This window comes from Astatotilapia calliptera, chromosome 10, assembly GCF_900246225.1.
Source record: "Astatotilapia calliptera chromosome 10, fAstCal1.2, whole genome shotgun sequence".
NCBI lineage: Eukaryota > Metazoa > Chordata > Actinopteri > Cichliformes > Cichlidae > Astatotilapia > Astatotilapia calliptera.
The window spans coordinates 21,927,068-21,943,874 of NC_039311.1; the positions used below are offsets into that span (position 1 = coordinate 21,927,068).

At 39.9% G+C, this 16,807-nt stretch overlaps 1 protein-coding gene across 1 annotated transcript in view; it reads left to right on the forward strand.

Moving 5' to 3' along the window:
- gabrb2b (gamma-aminobutyric acid type A receptor subunit beta2b) overlaps window positions 1-16,807 on the forward strand; it is a 64,151-nt gene that overhangs the window by 12,557 nt on the left and 34,787 nt on the right. The window lies entirely within an intron of this gene.

Here is a 16,807-nt window from a genome sequence, read left to right on the forward strand (position 1 = left end):
TGTAAGATGGACATTGTAAACACCTTGACCAAAACACAATTGAAAAGTGTAAATTATAACACATAGACATGGACTTCACACCTGACATTTGAGGTAAACAATGATTTCACAGGCTACCCTTACCACAGCAGTTAAAACATTTGAGTTGAATCACATAAAGACAAGGAAAATGACACAAGTCTTTTTTTTTCTTACTCTCAGTTTATTGTTAGTGTAGATGTTATTCACATACATTAAAATACAGTGTGTACAAAAGCGTGGCCACTAAGAGATACAGTGGTTTAATCCTAAAACAGGATAACTATTTGCATTTGCTGACTTTTAATCCAAATTTATAGGCAAGCTGAGTCTACATTTGATAACCACCATAGTGTGAACACATTGCTGAATTGCTAGTATTAAGATAACTGAGCCCAGATAAGACAAAGTTATCCTGGGTATGCTAAACTTGCTTTGTAGTACAGCCGCCGCAAAAATTCTTAACAATGCTGGGTTTTTTTCTCCTATTATAAGAGAATAATGATCCAATCAGTGATACCTGTTAAATACAACAGTAATACTTACCGGGGTGCTACATTAGGAGTCAAAATCGAATCACTATTTCATTAAAATTATTTCATTTTACCAACCAACTGAGAATGTTGTCAGTTGCAATAACTATAATGTATAACAAACCAAATGAGAAAGTTATTTGGAAGATTCTTGACGCTAATCTTTTAATAAACCTTACATGAGGCCAGCAATTACAAAGTTACAATATTTTTTTTCCTTGTGTATATTCTTGTGTGTATATATTTTCTTCCTTCTCTGATTAAACAGATTTATTAACGTGTTTGTGACTGTTTATCTTTGCTATAAATTTGACTGTTGGTCACATGATTTGCTTCATGTCTGGCAATAACATAGATTTTACAGTGTGTGAAAACTCATGATACTAGCTGTCAATGGAGCACAGGACTATATCCTACTTTATCGCAGCTTGTCAAAATACGAGAAGTTGATAATGGCTTGGCAGGAGAACCAGGGGGTGTGGATTGGTTTTCACAGCAGTTGAACGTGGCACAGAGTTGATAATGGGATAGCGCTGAGCGGTGTAATGCAGCAGTAGCACTTGGCCTAAAGGATATGTTTGCTCTCACTTCTGTCTTATGGGAAAGCATTTTAGCATTGTTACTTTTATGCAAGTTACAAGTTTAGTTTAAATTTAGATGGCTAGTTTTCGGTCCAAAAAAACCCAAAACACAGACAATACAAGCTTATTGATCATAGTCTTAGGTATGGGCTAGGTATGATTTTCCCTCTCGTATTTGTTTCCAACAAGATAGAACAAGTTCTGTGGTTGCCTGTTGTGCCATTAAAGGGAGTTTTATGTCCAGCACCCGTGTTGAATATGAATCATGAAACAATTTCTATCTTATTCAACCTTGTATAGACAGCTGTGATAAAGTATGAAATGAGTCTTTTGAAGGGCTTTTCCTTTTGCTGTTGCAGATTCTCTCTCTCGTACTTCTCTCTCTAACTGTGATTTGTGTTTATGTATGTATAATATAATAAGTACATTTCCTAAGTTCAATTCCATTAACAACAACATGTAATTTATATTACATGGCAAAGAAACTATTATAAGGAAAACCCCCAACAATCAGTTGAGCAAACACCTATGAGCAAGCACTTGGTGACAATGAGAAGGAAAAGAAGAAACCTCTGGAAGAACCGCTATCAGGGAGGGGCAGCATTCTGCCATGACCATTTGGGAGATCATGAGAAAGAGGGGGGAAAGAAAAGCTTAGAGAGAACGGACAAAACAAATACATTTTATATTGCAATACTAACAGTTTCTTGATTGATAAATGGTGGTACAACTTGATAGCCAGAAGAAAGTACTGTACTTTTTGTCACTCCCATATATGAAATAAGGTTTTTTTTCTGCACATTGCAATGGCTTAAAATGTTCATCAGACCTTTGGGAATTTGTGAGATCACTGTCGAAGTTACAATTGTAGATAAACAAAATAATTCTCTTCGAACAGTTATATAAGGATCGAATGGCTCCTAGCAGTGGGACAGATACCACATGCTCCCAAAGCACCTCTCACAGAACACACAAGTGAAACAGTCGAATGCCTTCTCCAAGTCCACAAAACACATGTAGACCACTTGGGCAAAATGTCATGTACTCTAAAGTATCATTGAGGGGGTAAGGAGGTGTTCCAGTGTTCCATGACCATGGACATGACCAGTTCTTTTCCAGCACCCTGGCATAGAGGCTGAGGAGTGTGATCCACCTCTAGTTGGAGCATATCCTTCGGTCCCCTTCTTCAAAAATGGGAAGCACTACCCTAATCTGCCAATCTAGAGGTACTGCACCTGATCTCCACTAAACATCGTGGAGGTGTGTCAACCAAGACAGCCCTACAACATCTAGAGTTTTCAAGCAACTAAGGAATTGTTTAACTGGCTCAGTGACCTTGCCCCCGGTGATGGACGAGTCATCCCCCTTGTCCCCAAATTCTGCTTCCTCTATGGAAAACTTGTCGATGGGATTAATTAAGTCCTTGAATTATTCCTTCCACTGTCCAAAAATATCCTCAGTTGAAATCAGCAGCACTTCACCCACACTCTTCCACCATACACAGTGGAAAAAGAGAACCTCCTTAGTCGCCTGACAGTTTGCCAGAATCTCTTTCAGGCAGTCTTTTTCCGTGGCCTCTCCAAACTCCTCCCACAGCTGAGATTTTTCTTCAGCCACCACCAAAGCCACGTTCTACTTGGCCTGTTGGTATCTATCGGCTGCCTCCGAATTCCAAAGGCTAACCAAGATGGATAAGTCTCCTTCATCAGCCTGATGGCTCTGTTCATCTCCAGTGTGCACCATCTGGTTTGGGGGTTACAACCATAGCATGCACCAACCACCTTGCGGCCACAGGTCAGTTCAGCAGCTTCAGCATTGGAAGTGCTAAACATGGTTCATTAGGACTCAATGTCCCCACTTGCTCTTGGAACACTGTTGAACATCTGCCAGAGGTTGGACTTGTAGAACTCATGGATGGGGGCTTCTGTCAGGTGTTCCCAGTTTACCCTCGCTATACGTTTAGTGACCCCAGGTCTGTCCAGCATCCTCCCCTGCAACCTGATCTAACTCATGGCCAGGTGGTGATCAGTTGACAGCTCAGCAACTTTCTTCACGTGTGTGCGGAATTAATGGTAGCTCTTATGATGCGATTACAAAATCGATCATCAACCTGCGACCTAGGGTATCCTGGTGTACATGCACTCATGGATACCCTTATTTTTGAACATGGTGTTTGTTATGGACAGACTGTGGTTTGCACACATTGCCCACATGAGCGTTGAAGTCTCCCAGTTAGACTACAGAATCCCCCAGGTTGGTTCCACATTAGACAGATCAAACCACACAAAGATATTCAGCCTTTTGGAGTTGCCATGTAAGACCTCAAACCTTAACCAAACAGACATGATCTCAAGGGACTTATTCACATTGGACATTCAAAGAATATGGCTTCACTAACACAGCTGTGTGAAAACGGATTGCCCTATAGTCATCTTGAATAGTATGCATGACTAAAGTTTCCGATTAAAAGTTAATGTTTAAGTAACTGTGGCCAAAGGAGATTTTATTATTAATTAAATATCAAAGTTCAATGTTTTTTGAATGCCTAATTGGTGTGTTAGTAAATGCACACAAATCTAAGAAACTTACCTGTTACTGTCTTCTGTGTACTTTTTGAAGCAGATACTTAAATATTTTTAAATGGAAGGTGAAATATGAAAAAATGTTGAATTGTATTTTTGTTTGTAGAGCACTTTGAGCATTAAGGCTTCTTGATGCTCATCTGAGATTATTAATGGTATACATTCATGATGGCAAATATAGTTCTCAAAACAATTCAAACTGATCTATTTGCTTAGGATCTCTCCCGCACTATCATATATGGACTTGCACCTTCCTAAAAAGTGATACATTTGCAACCTATTACATTTAGTTTCAGTGAAAGCAATGCAAGTTCAAGTATGTAGGTCATCTGTTTCAAATCATCATTTGTTTGTACTTAAAATGGCTTTGCAGTTATCATTCCACTTTATGCCCTTCCCATCACTGATATTTTATATGTTTTTGTAGTGTTGTCAAGACAGATAGAATTATGGTCCACAATAACACATTTCTAGTGTTATCCTTGTATGGCATTGCCCCACATACACATACATACATTTTGGCACTGACACCCCTAAAGCACCCCTGTGTGTATTGTAGGTCAATCCAGCTGTGAGGAAATATTGCTTCTTCAAGGGTATCCTAGCTCAAGGAGATACTGTATTCAGACCATCAAATCTGAAGTCACAAAACTATGTGCATGAAAAAGAAAGAGACATTTGCTCCTAGCTACATAGGTAAACTGGAATAAACTGTATTTGTGGGTCATGCATATCTTTATAGACAATTTTTTTATGCTCACTGTGGTTGTATATTTTCCTTCGATCTGGAGATACTGCATTAGCTCACTGTTGACAATGTGTATGTGTGCTGTGTACTTCTTGTTACACAACTTGAATAACAAACAGGTTCTTCCTCAGTTCCCCAAACGTCCATAATGCATGAGATGCTGGAGTCCAGTAGATCAGCGTATTTCTATGTGCATTGTATATGTGCTGTAGTAAAAGGATAGTTGTAGAGAGCCTCAGCAGCATCAGAAAGGTAGATATTTGACAAGTTTTCAAATGAGTATATGCATGCAGTGTGCACCACACATTTAGCTTCATGAGACATGCAGGTCACACACATATACCTGCCCACACACACATACCCCCACCCAAAACCCACACATGCAATCTTTGAAAGCAGGAGCGGTAAGTGGAACAAATAACATGCACTGAGACAGACTAATTTTTTTTCCCCCTTCATCTCTTTGGCTAGCTAGCCTTCTGATGTGAATGAGATTGAAAGCTCCATCAGCTACACCCTGTCTTTCAGTGAAATTCAAAAGCACCCTAATAATCTGCGTCCTACTCTGTCCTCTCTTCTCTTCCCCATCACCCCCCACTGACCCCCTCTCTGAATTGCCACTCCACTCTACTACTCTCCGGGGATGCAAAAGGGCCTGCAGATGCTCCAATCGTCTCTAATAAATTGTATGTAGTCAGTTACGCTACACAGCTGCCAACTGGCAAAGATTTTAACCTCTGCTTTGGGAGAACTCTGGGAAATAAAGGTTCCTCTAAATTCAATTCACCTTCAGCGATCGCTTTTGAAAGCTATGTCCAGGCCAAAGTAAATGATGAGAAGTATAGAGGGGGAAAATGGGTGACACACAGAAAGAGACAAAATAGAGAGACAGGAGCTACATGATGGAAAGAAAGATTAAGCAAAGTAAACAAACAAGAATCTGGCAGTTATTAAAATACATCGTCTGGATTTTGACCAGATGATGTATTTTATGTATAAAAAGAGTATAAACAGTTTTGGTCAGATAAATATCCTCATGGAAATTAAATCTCAAGACCTGAGCAACAAACAAAATTGATCATACTCTTTCTAATAAACTCACATTTGCTACTCTTATCACTCCAATCTCATGTATTAATCAAGAGAACACTAATAATACTGGTCCTAATAATTTGGGAAAATTTTACAAGAATCCCTTAAATTTGCTTACACTTGTGATTATGAGGTTTAATCACTGAAAAATATGATTTAAAAAAACTCATTTATTTTTTTTGCATCTGTTTGATATATTTTTACATTATATATATTTTCTCTCAGCTTGACCACCTATAAACAAATACTAGTGTTATTAATTCTGGAGCAAACAGGCCAAACAAAACCCCCGCAGCAGCCCTTGTGTGGTTTCCTGTTGCCTATTTACTCCATGCAGTGTGCAAGCTGTTCTAGATACAGCTCTGAATCATAACCCCAGACTGAGAAATATATGTCACTCTGCTCTGGAGGGATGGATGTTTATTATTAGACTTCTTTAGAAATGCTGTGCCCTATTCCAGGTTTCCCGTACCCTGTCGATGATGGCGTGAGGGCCATGGGAGACAGGAAATTGAAAGCCACTTGTTGTTGGAGGGCTTTTTTGGAGGAACTGAAGTACTGGTGTACTAAAGTATGGGCATATGGGTGAGTGGCGAAGTGATCACTTCTCGTCCTCACTAAAGATATTGCAAAATAGAGGAAGAACAAAGAAAATGAAGCAGAAAGAGTGATAGAGGCCTTACAGTCAGGATGCTTTAGTATTCAACCCCAGTATTCAAGGTTACTGCACTTCAGAAATAAATTTAAACAAAATTAGGTGAATGTGTTAAATATGAAAATCATTGTTTTGTGTTTTTTTCAGTCAAAATTTGGTTGATTTTACCTGAATGCAGGATATACAGTTTGGGGTAATAAACTGGAGAGGAGATATTTAAATCAGAATCCTTAATGGAATTGAACAGCTACAGAACTCATATAGCACCTTAGAGGCTGATACACCACCTGTTATAAGATAAGATAAGATAAGATAAGATAAGATACTTTTATTAGTCCCACAAGGGGAAATTTCATGTTCTCAAGATGGCTTCCATCTGCTTAGTGATCATGATACCAGCTATTAAAATTCCCCATTGATGAATTCCCACCTATTTATTTCCCAAACCACATGCAGTAAATGCAACAAGAAGTCCTCTGAGATTAAGAAAGATGGAGAGAAGAATCTAGGGAGAGAGGAAAAGCTCCAGGGGAAATAGATGGAAGGATATTCATCAAAGGAGTGGGGAAAATCTGAGCTCAAATGGGAAAAAATAGCATGAAATAAGAAAAAAATAAATAGTTGGAGGAGATGAGGAAATAAAAATGGAGGGGAGACAATGTTTCAGAGGGAGGTCATAGCTGGTGCTGACTGGGAATGAAGAGCAGTGAGAATAAAAGCAATTTGCATTACCGTTCCACTGAGCTTTCCAGTGCCTTTCATTTGCCCCCATACCTCTCCACTCCACTCCACCCCACACACACACACACACACACACACACACACACACACACACACACACACACACACACACACACACACACACATTTCCTTTCTGCAAACTAACCACACTGTTCCACATCTCTCAATAGGAAAACTTTCTTCAAGGTTAGTTAGAAGAAGGAGATCTATAGTATTTAGTAATCCTTATTCTGGCCCTCACCTTTTCTCTTTTGATGTAGACTTTGTATTCCCACTCTAGTCCAGCCTTGTTCACTTACAATCAAAACAAATCACTTTCCATGACTTCTGCTATTTATTTTTCTGCTTTGTGTATTTGGTTCACAGTTTTTGTTAATTTCTTTACCATATCTAAGTTACATTATGCCTTAGAATATATAGCTATATATATTCCTTAAGCTTTAAAATTGTATATATACTATCGAAGACCACTTCACCACCAACAACTCACGACAGGTATGGCAGGGAGTTCAGCACTTAACCAACTACAAACCTGGTAATACCACGTTGACTGAGGGTAACGCGGAGCTTGCAGAGGAGCTGAACCACTTCTTCGCACGCTTTGAGGTGAAGGGACCAGAGGCAGCAGCAGCAAAAACATCGGACAGCAGCAGCCCAAGCCTCATAGTGCAGGAATATGAGGTGAGGCGCACACTGAGGGCAGTGAACCCCAGGAAGGCCACCGGACCAGATGGGGTAACCGCAAAGGTCCTAAAAGAGTGTGCAGACCAGCTGGCTGGGGTCTTCACTAAGATCTTCAACACTTCACTGTCCCAGTCCTGCATCCCGCCGTGCCTAAAGTCAGCCACAATTGTCCCACTGCCAAAGCGTACTAACATTAGCAGCCTCAACAACTACCGACCAGTTGCTCTAACACCTGTTATAATGAAGTGCTTTGAGAAACTGGTCCGACGTCACATCATGTCCTGCCTGCCACCCACACTCGACCCGCTCCAGTTTGCATACAGAGCTAACAGATCAACTGAAGATGCCATTGCTACAACGCTCCACACCACCATCTCTCACCTGGAAGTGCAGGGCCGTTACGCCAGGCTGCTCTTTGTTGACTTTAGCTCTGCTTTCAATACGATACTCCCGGACAGACTAATAGATAAACTGCTGGAAATTGGACTTCCTTCCACCACCTGCCGCTGGATCAGAGACTTCCTCTCAGACCGTGTACAGAGAGTTAGAGTGGGGCCTCATCTTTCCTCAGCCCTCAGCCTCAACACCGGCTCTCCACAAGGCTGTGTACTGAGTCCCCTACTGTACACTCTGTACACACATGACTGTGTTAGTTCCCACCCAGACAACACAGTCATCAAGTTTGCAGATGATACCACTGTGGTGGGGCTCATCTCAGGGGGAGATGAGACTGCATACAGAGCTGAAGTTCAGAGGCTGTCAGATTGGTGTGCAGACAACAACCTGGACCTCAATACCACCAAAACAAAAGAACTGGTAGTTGACTTCAGAAGGAGGAAGTCCGAGCTGCAGCCTGTCAGCATCAACGGGGAGTGCGTGGAAAGGGTCTCCAGTTTCAAGTTTCTGGGTGTGCACATAGACACAGACCTCCAATGGAGCTCTAACACCTCTGCGGTCTTAAAGAAGGCCCAACAGCGTCTCCACTTTCTGAGAATCCTCAGAAAAATGGACCTGAAGAAGGAGCTGCTGACCGTGTGCTGACATATTGCATCGGTGTGTGGTTCTCCAGCTGCACCACAGCACACAGAAAGGCACTCCAGAGGGTCATCAACATGGCCCAAAAAATCATTGGACATCCTCTTCCCTCCCTGAAGGACCTGTACAGCACTCGCTGTCTCAAGAGGGCACGCAGCATCCTACGGGACTGCACACACCCAGGACACCGGGTGTTTAAGCTGCTGCCGTCTGGCAGGAGGTTCAGGCTGCTGAGGTCCCGAACAAATAGACTCAAGGACAGCTTTTACAACAGGGCAATAGCCCTGATCAATGTAAATAGCTGACCTGACTGGATACCTCCCTGGACTTTTTAGGGGGAGTTTACAATGTTTAAAATGATAACAATAATATTTATATTTATAACAAGGTGCAATAATAATTAATGTGCAATAATAACAGTGTGCAATACAAATACACTTATTCTTCTTTTTTATACTAAGTTAATATACTGTGTTGTGTTGTTTGTTACGTTGTGATGTGTCATATCGTGTCGTGTTGTGTTATATGTAGTGCCGACGTAGGACAGTTTTTCCAATTTCATTGTACTACTGTACTATGTATGACTGTGCAATGACAATAAAGAGTTATCTTATCTTATCTTATCTTATCTTATAAACACTAAATAGAGTGTGAGCTGAGCAATCAGCTGAACACAACTTGGTAGTAACCTGGATCAGGTGGTGTACCGTCCTAGTGTACCATTCAATAAGGTGGCAGTGTACCATGTTCCACACCTGCATTGCTAAAATGTCTGTATGGAGCTGTGGCTTTAACACAGTTGGGGCCTATACTTGTGGTGGCAACCCATAAACTGAAGGTGAACAGAGGGCCATCAAGCTAAAAAGACCTTTTCAAGGGTGGTAGGCCAAGTGGAATGCAGCTTTGGCAGCCATGTTGGTCTTAAACTGATTTTTCCAAACTGTTGGGGTGTTTGTGTCTCAGAAGGTGGAGTAGGTTGTAGTTTGAAGGTTAGTGGTTTGATCACTGGCTGCTCCAGTCTGCCAAAGTATTTTTGGGCAAGATACTGAATTCTGAGTTGCTCCCAATGCATTCATCAGAGTGTGAATGTGTTTGTGAAGTTTAGATAGAAAGCATGTAGACACTAAAAAAAATATGCTTGTATGAATGTGTGTGAAGGAGTGAATAAGCCTGCTGAGAAGGGGAAAGCGCTGCTCTGCTCACACAGTATACAGTGATAATGGGATGCTGCTGCATTTCCTCAATCCAATTCCCATATTGGGAGAAGTCTGCGGACTAGGCAAATAATGTGCCAATCACTGGAGTAGATAATTAAACAACCCTGCCACTAAGAAGTTGGGTCAAATGAAGTTCACATTGAGTTTCTTAATGCCCCGGATATTGTGGGCCTGACCTAGGTTAGCTGACACACACCTCTGCAACATTACATGGACTGGTACCTCAAGATTGGCTGGAGGGTGTATTCCAATACTCTTAAGCCTCCCTGGGAAGGTCTGTTCCAGGGTACTGAAGAAGCTACCTCCATTTGTCAAACCCCATATTCAATAGCAACAATTTGGTTTGCATCCTGGTTGCAAAATACTGGACCAGTGGGAGTTTGCCCAATAAATATGTTTTGTGGACTTAGTCGAGGTATCCAATCACATCCTTCAGGGTGTCCTTAGAGTTGTTCAGAGTGTCAGATATCAGTCCAGTTGTTGCAAGCTACTGAGTCCAGTCCGTGTGCTACCATAGCGTGAGCTTGTTTTACATTGGTAGCATAACTCAGACTTAGAGTCAGCCACTCAGCCAGGTCACAGCCAAGAGGTTGAGGTTATCAGGTTTGGTGATTTCAGGATGTTGTCTCTGCCTTTTGCTGATGTTGTGCTTTTGACTTTACCAAGCCACGAACTCCAGCTTACACTGGAGTGGTTTGTAGTTGAGCGGGAAGTGCTTGGGATGAGAAATAGCACCTCCAAGTCTGAAACTATGAGAGGGTCGTGGCTTCAGACTGGAAAAAGATGGACACTCCAGGTTGGAGAGAACTTGCTGCCCCAAGTTCTAATGTGGCGTTCTAATGTTACTGTTTTGTTTAGAAGCAAGGGGAAAGGGAGAAAGGTGTAGTGAGTTAATTTGACATCTAACTAGGATGTCTCTTTGGAGCCACCTAAGTCAGGTGTTTTGGTCATGTCCTGCTGGAAGCTCCGAGGGAGTCCTAGGACATGCTAAAGGCAATATACTGGAAAAGTTACCTATGGAGAAGGATGTCTGGGTGCCTCTGCTTAGACTGAGGCCCCTGTGACCCAGACTTGATACTGGATAATTGGTTGAAGTTGAATGCAAAAACATACCATCTTTTTTGTCTCCCCTAAATATGAAGAAAATATTTTATCATTCACTAGAAAAAATTGAGATAATTGTATCAGGAAGAGCATTCAATGTAAAACCTGTACTCAAAAACAAATATGTAGATCACAAATGGATGCTTGTATATATTTTTGTGTCGTCTTGGTAAGACGCTGATAAAAAAAAGTATGCTACTATATAGTTTGTTTGTTTTTTGTTGTTTTACTTATTTTTCCAAAAACAAGAAGAAAAAATAAGCAGAGTTTATACAAGGGCTTACAACACAAGACAAAAAAGAATAAGACAGAAAGACCTGAAGAAAAAGCTTTAATGCCGTGCAGCGATGAGGATGAGAGGGTTAGTAGACAGGGCGGCTTGAAGGATGAGTGGGGTTGACGAGGTCAGACTGGGTAGCTGGAGCACCTTTATTTTGGGGTTTTCAGTAGTTTTTCTTCTTCGTGAGTTCACAAAACTGGTCTTCAACAATGTATTTGAAAAAGATGTAGAAGGAGCTTTAGTTTTATTTTTTTCTAGTGTACTGGAGAAAAGATATTCAAGGACAATTTATGACAGAAATAATAGTTTGAGCATTTCGGGAACAAACCATCTGCATGGCCTTTCAGAATATGTTGAAGTTTGTTGCAGATTACCTGCTCACTTAAGATACATATACACACATGGGCATTAGGTAGTTTATACTATATAGAGCTACTGATTATCACTTAATTTAGTGCGTGACTGTGAGTATCTTTTTTGTCACTCTTTCAACATAATGGCCTGACCTAAACTGTCTGGAATTGAATCACTTTCCTAAGTGGATGGAGGGGCTTTCCATGTGTTCTTCTGTGTTGTTTATGACTCATAACTCTCCCGTGTACTGTTTTTAGATAAGATACGTGCTTGGATTAAACACAGATTTGTTTTATTTTAGAAGAAATCCTGGTCATTACGACTAATTGAGGGTCATCATCCATAGCTAGGAGTAAGATAGCTCAAGATTATAAGCAGTCTAAAGGACTTACTTGAATATGCTCTGGGAAATAATTGTCGCCTTTCCCATTTGCATTTCACTGAGATAGCTGCAACTTAAGACTTATAATGACAGTACCTCTATAGCGATGAATGCTGATGGCAAGCTGAGCAGAATAAGCATATAGAAACAATCTTACAGCAGGATATAGAGTGGAGTGCACCCATGACATGATTGACTTTACTGCTTTTTCAGAAGAGTACTATATATTTCCAGTGTCTATATATGGAGTTGTAATTTCTGTAAAATAAAATTTCTACAGTATTTTAACAGACTTACTTACTAACAACATGTTATAGAGAAGCAATCAAAAGCAGTTTGACCAACTGTCTTATAGATTATAGAATTTCTTTTTTTAGTTGTTCCAAAAAACTCTAATAATATATTTAACCTTCCAAAAAGAAACAATTATTGCAGAGTGTAAAGCATCCTGCTGAATTGGATATTGGTTATTAGATATAATGGATCATGTCATAGGGTTGTGTGTGAAAATTTAATGATCACTTCGCATTGTCCCCTCTTTGACAGTGTGGGAGCACAGCATATTCTGCACACGTAAATTCAATATCATTCTTCCTGCTTCACTCTGTCTCCTTTTTCATTTCTCTCCATCTCTCTATCTCTCTCCAGCATAGTTTATATACTGATGCTCATTATGACTGTTGTTATGACAGCCTCCCTTGCACTTACATGCACACACCCGCTGCAGTTATTCTGGTGATTTACAACCTCTTTCCTCCACAAGAGAGATGCACTATAACTGTTTTTGAGGGGAGCTTTATGTTCACTGTAAACTAGCCACAGTGGCACCTCCACAGGGCCTGTCCTGCTCAGCAAACCACAGCCTCCTCAAGCAGATCGGTGTGCAATAATAGGCTCTCGGGGATGACAACTGAAACATTCACTCAGTTTAATAACCAAACCGCAGGCCATTTAACACCCTTCTTTTTCCACCAAGGCTGTCCTTTATTTATTTATTTTTTTACACTATTTCTAAAGAGTATTTCAAATTCAGAAAGTGGACTTTGCCTTGTGGGAATTGTGGCTTTAAATGAAGTTTTTGGGCAGTGGCACAGTTTTGTTTTGTTTTTTGTGATGTTGCCTCTGTGCACCATTGGAGTGGATATTGAATCAAAAAGATACAATTTTAACCTTTAAATCAAAAGCATTGAATTAACTGTTTACAAATTATAATCAAATTTACACATAATCCCAACAGTTCAGAGTCCTATACCTAAATGATCAGACTATGCAGATGAAACATCTGTTCATTGGAGCTCTGAATTTGAGCGTGAAAGAAATCACGATGAAAGTATCATCAGTGTCGTCTCTGTGTGTCGGCCACAATATTGTCATTGTGCAAATAGATATGGACCTAACTGTGAGTGCAACATAAGATCGAAAAAGTTATTATGTAGTGCAAAGAATTCTTTAAGAATGGAAAACTTGTAGAGAGTTGTAGGTAAAAATCACGGTTCTTTTCTTGTATTCCTTTATTAGTCAAGACTGTAATGCCACAAGAAGAGCATACACATTTACAACACATTAACAGACCCTTGTGTACAAACTGCAGTTCTACAAGGAACATTTGTAAAAAGGTGCAACACATAATTGAAATGTCATTTTCAGTGTCCAGACAAAAACATCTGTGTGTTTGTGAGGAAGAGGTACAAAAGCATTCCTATTGTTCCATGTATCACATGAATGCTTTTGTGTGATGCTGTGTCTAATAAGGGCATCAGAGATAGTATAGGAGGGGAACATTTCAACAAGCATCTCTTCAGTCACACGTGCTGTGGTGCATAGCATGGCAGAAAGAGCAGAGTGTGAGCTGTTACGTAACCTCCAATCCGGGACAGAAATGTTGCAAAGGCAGCACGTGCAGTAAAGGATCTGTTGGCGCAAGACTGAGGCTACCCAGAAATTAGATGACTATAGTTATTTACTGAAAAGACACAATAAAACATTTGTTTTAATTTTAATGTCTCTTTAACGTTGGGTTTTAGCATCTCTTGTTTCCAAAAGTCTTCCAACATGTTATTAAGCCTCCTAATGAACTTTTAAATGGAGATGCAGAAGTAAGGTTTCCCATTATTATTATTTTATTATTTTTATCATAAATTAAGTAAATAATGTACATTCTTGATTTATTGCCAGTAAGGTATTATATGGATGAATCCATGTAAATGGCACAAAGACTATAATGAAATTATATGAAATGGGTGTTTACACAATTCCAAACTATGTGTGACCCTAAATTTACCAGTGTCACTCTGTTCCTATTCCAAGTCTAATTATAGTATTGGATGCTAGTATTGCCACTCTACTGTTTATGTCTTGAAAAACCCAGTTCCCAAACTCATGGTTGTCAGCACCCAAGCCAAATAAGGTACAAACAACAACAACATGACAAAACCGATTTAAGTCAGACAGCGGTTTTACTCTGAAAGCTGCTCCCATTTTCCTGACTCCATACAGTCGATATCCAAGCCTCTAGTTCCCAAGGTGCTGTTGGATGTCAGATCTGTAGCCAACAGGCATACTCAAAAATGCATGTTCAGCCTCTTTGCCAGGAAGTGGATGTGCCAGTCATGACAAAAAGTTCCCTGAGACAGCAAGTTTGTTTAACTTAGTTTTTCATGGATGATTGGTAGGCTTCTTACTGCAGTAAGCTACATGAGCATTTGACTGCTGGCTTGACTATTTTTAACGTGCCCCAGATTTACCAACAGGGAATTTTCTTGCAATTTATCACACTTCTTGTATTTTTTTAAAAAATAAATTATTAAGCTGCTCTATGAGTTTCAGGTGATGTGTGCACTGTAGATCAGATTTCCTTGTACATTTATTCATATATTCATTGCCGGTTACTGACAGCATAGTTTCTACCACAAAAGTACTGTACTACTGCTCTATACTGTAAAGTACAATATAGAATGATACTGTATTATTACAGCAGTAGATGTTTTTCACATCTACCGCTATGACTTATGGGTTTATTTTGACAAAACCAGTTTTTTACTGACAAATCCTCATGTTCAGTTTTGCTAGTGTACAGAGTTTGATCATTTATTCACCTGCTAGGCCACAAGGTCAGCTTTAATACAACATAAGTGGAAGGAAGCTGCAATGTTAGCTATATAAAAATATAAGATTAAATAATACAAATAAATAGTCCAATAGACTGAGCTGTGGACAATGCTGTGCAGTGTTGTATACAAACTTCGTGATAAACAATTGCATTCAGAAATAAACAAATTGAGCAAATTGTGCTTCCATAACTGCAGCTCGTATCACCATTTCTCTTTTTTTTTTCAGTAACATCCTACAAGTTGCATGTTCTGTGTGATTTAATGTTGGTGTCAGTATTTACTGTAATGTTGTATTATTGTCATGACATTTTACAGACAGAGCAAGGTGATAGCAAGCCTAAATTAGCTGTGACAGAAATCACAGTCAGTGCTTGCTGCTCTTTGAATTTAAATGCTAAGATCACAGTCAACATCCTGGCTCACATAGTAGATTTGAGGGATTTATTTGATCATCTTTTTTTTTAAGGTTTGCTAATGTAGTTGTTTTTGCAGTGGTACATTTCCTGGCACATTACCCCACTAATTGCAGAAGTGAAATAAACAGTCAGAAGTAATTTGCATTGCACTCCATGCACCCTCAACCTTGAATGCTTGTAACAGGAATTCTCTTATCAAAACATTGCTTCACAGCAGAACTACTGCCCAAATCCAAAAGCCAGTGGCAGAAAAAAAAGGAATACCATTCAGCTTAATTCAGGTCACACATAGAACTACAATGATCAAAATGTATAGAATTTATTAAGGGTTTTAACAAATTTTGAACTAAAGAAGAGCTCAGCTTTCCTTTGATAAGCTGAGCCCTTAGTTGTGTGGTAGGCAGGTGAGCTCTCTGTCTCATTACTAACAGTTACTGTTGGTTCTAGATTTCCACGTCTTAGGAGAACATTAAGCAAAAGCCAAAATCCTTTCCTGTTAGTGATTTCTGCAACTCGAATACATTCTGTGAGAGAGTGCGCTTTCTATACATTTCTTCATTTGACTTGACTGAGATATCTAGCGTTCCACTTTTGGGCTGAGCAAACAGTAGATGGGTGAATATGTTATGCAAGCACAACACAGCAAACCCAAACAGTTCTTAATCCCAGAAAGACAGCCACTGTCAAAGGAAATAGAGCATGTAGGAAATACTCGGTAAAACTTATTTTTTGAGGTTGCTTGGAGGTTATTTAGAGTTTTCTCAAATATGCGGTCTCTCTTGCTTTGTCTTTCTCTCTCTCTTCTATGTATGAGTCACATGAGTCAAAAATACACAAACACTCGCATTAAACCAACTGGACATGCCACTGACATGTGCTATACTCCACAGCCATACTGACAAAAACATACACACACTTACACACCAAACACGAGCCATCTTTCTCCCTCGCTCTCTTCCTCTCTCTGACACATACACACTCTTTCACACTATCTGTCTTAACCTCATGTTTCTATGAACAGAAGGAATTCCCAGTTGCTTTGTACTGAGGGTTTTTTGGCCTGTAGTGCTACTATTTCATTTGCTTTAAAGTGAACTTCATCCAATATTGAAGCCTGTCTAGTCTGGTCTAATCTAGGAGTTTGCATAAGAAAAGTCTTACAGACCAGCTGTGTAAAATGCTTGTTTTTTGGGGGGAAGTAACCACCTCTTCTGTTGTTTTTCTCCATCTCTCTGTTTTATTCATCTTTCCTCCATGCTTCCCCAACTCCTTTCC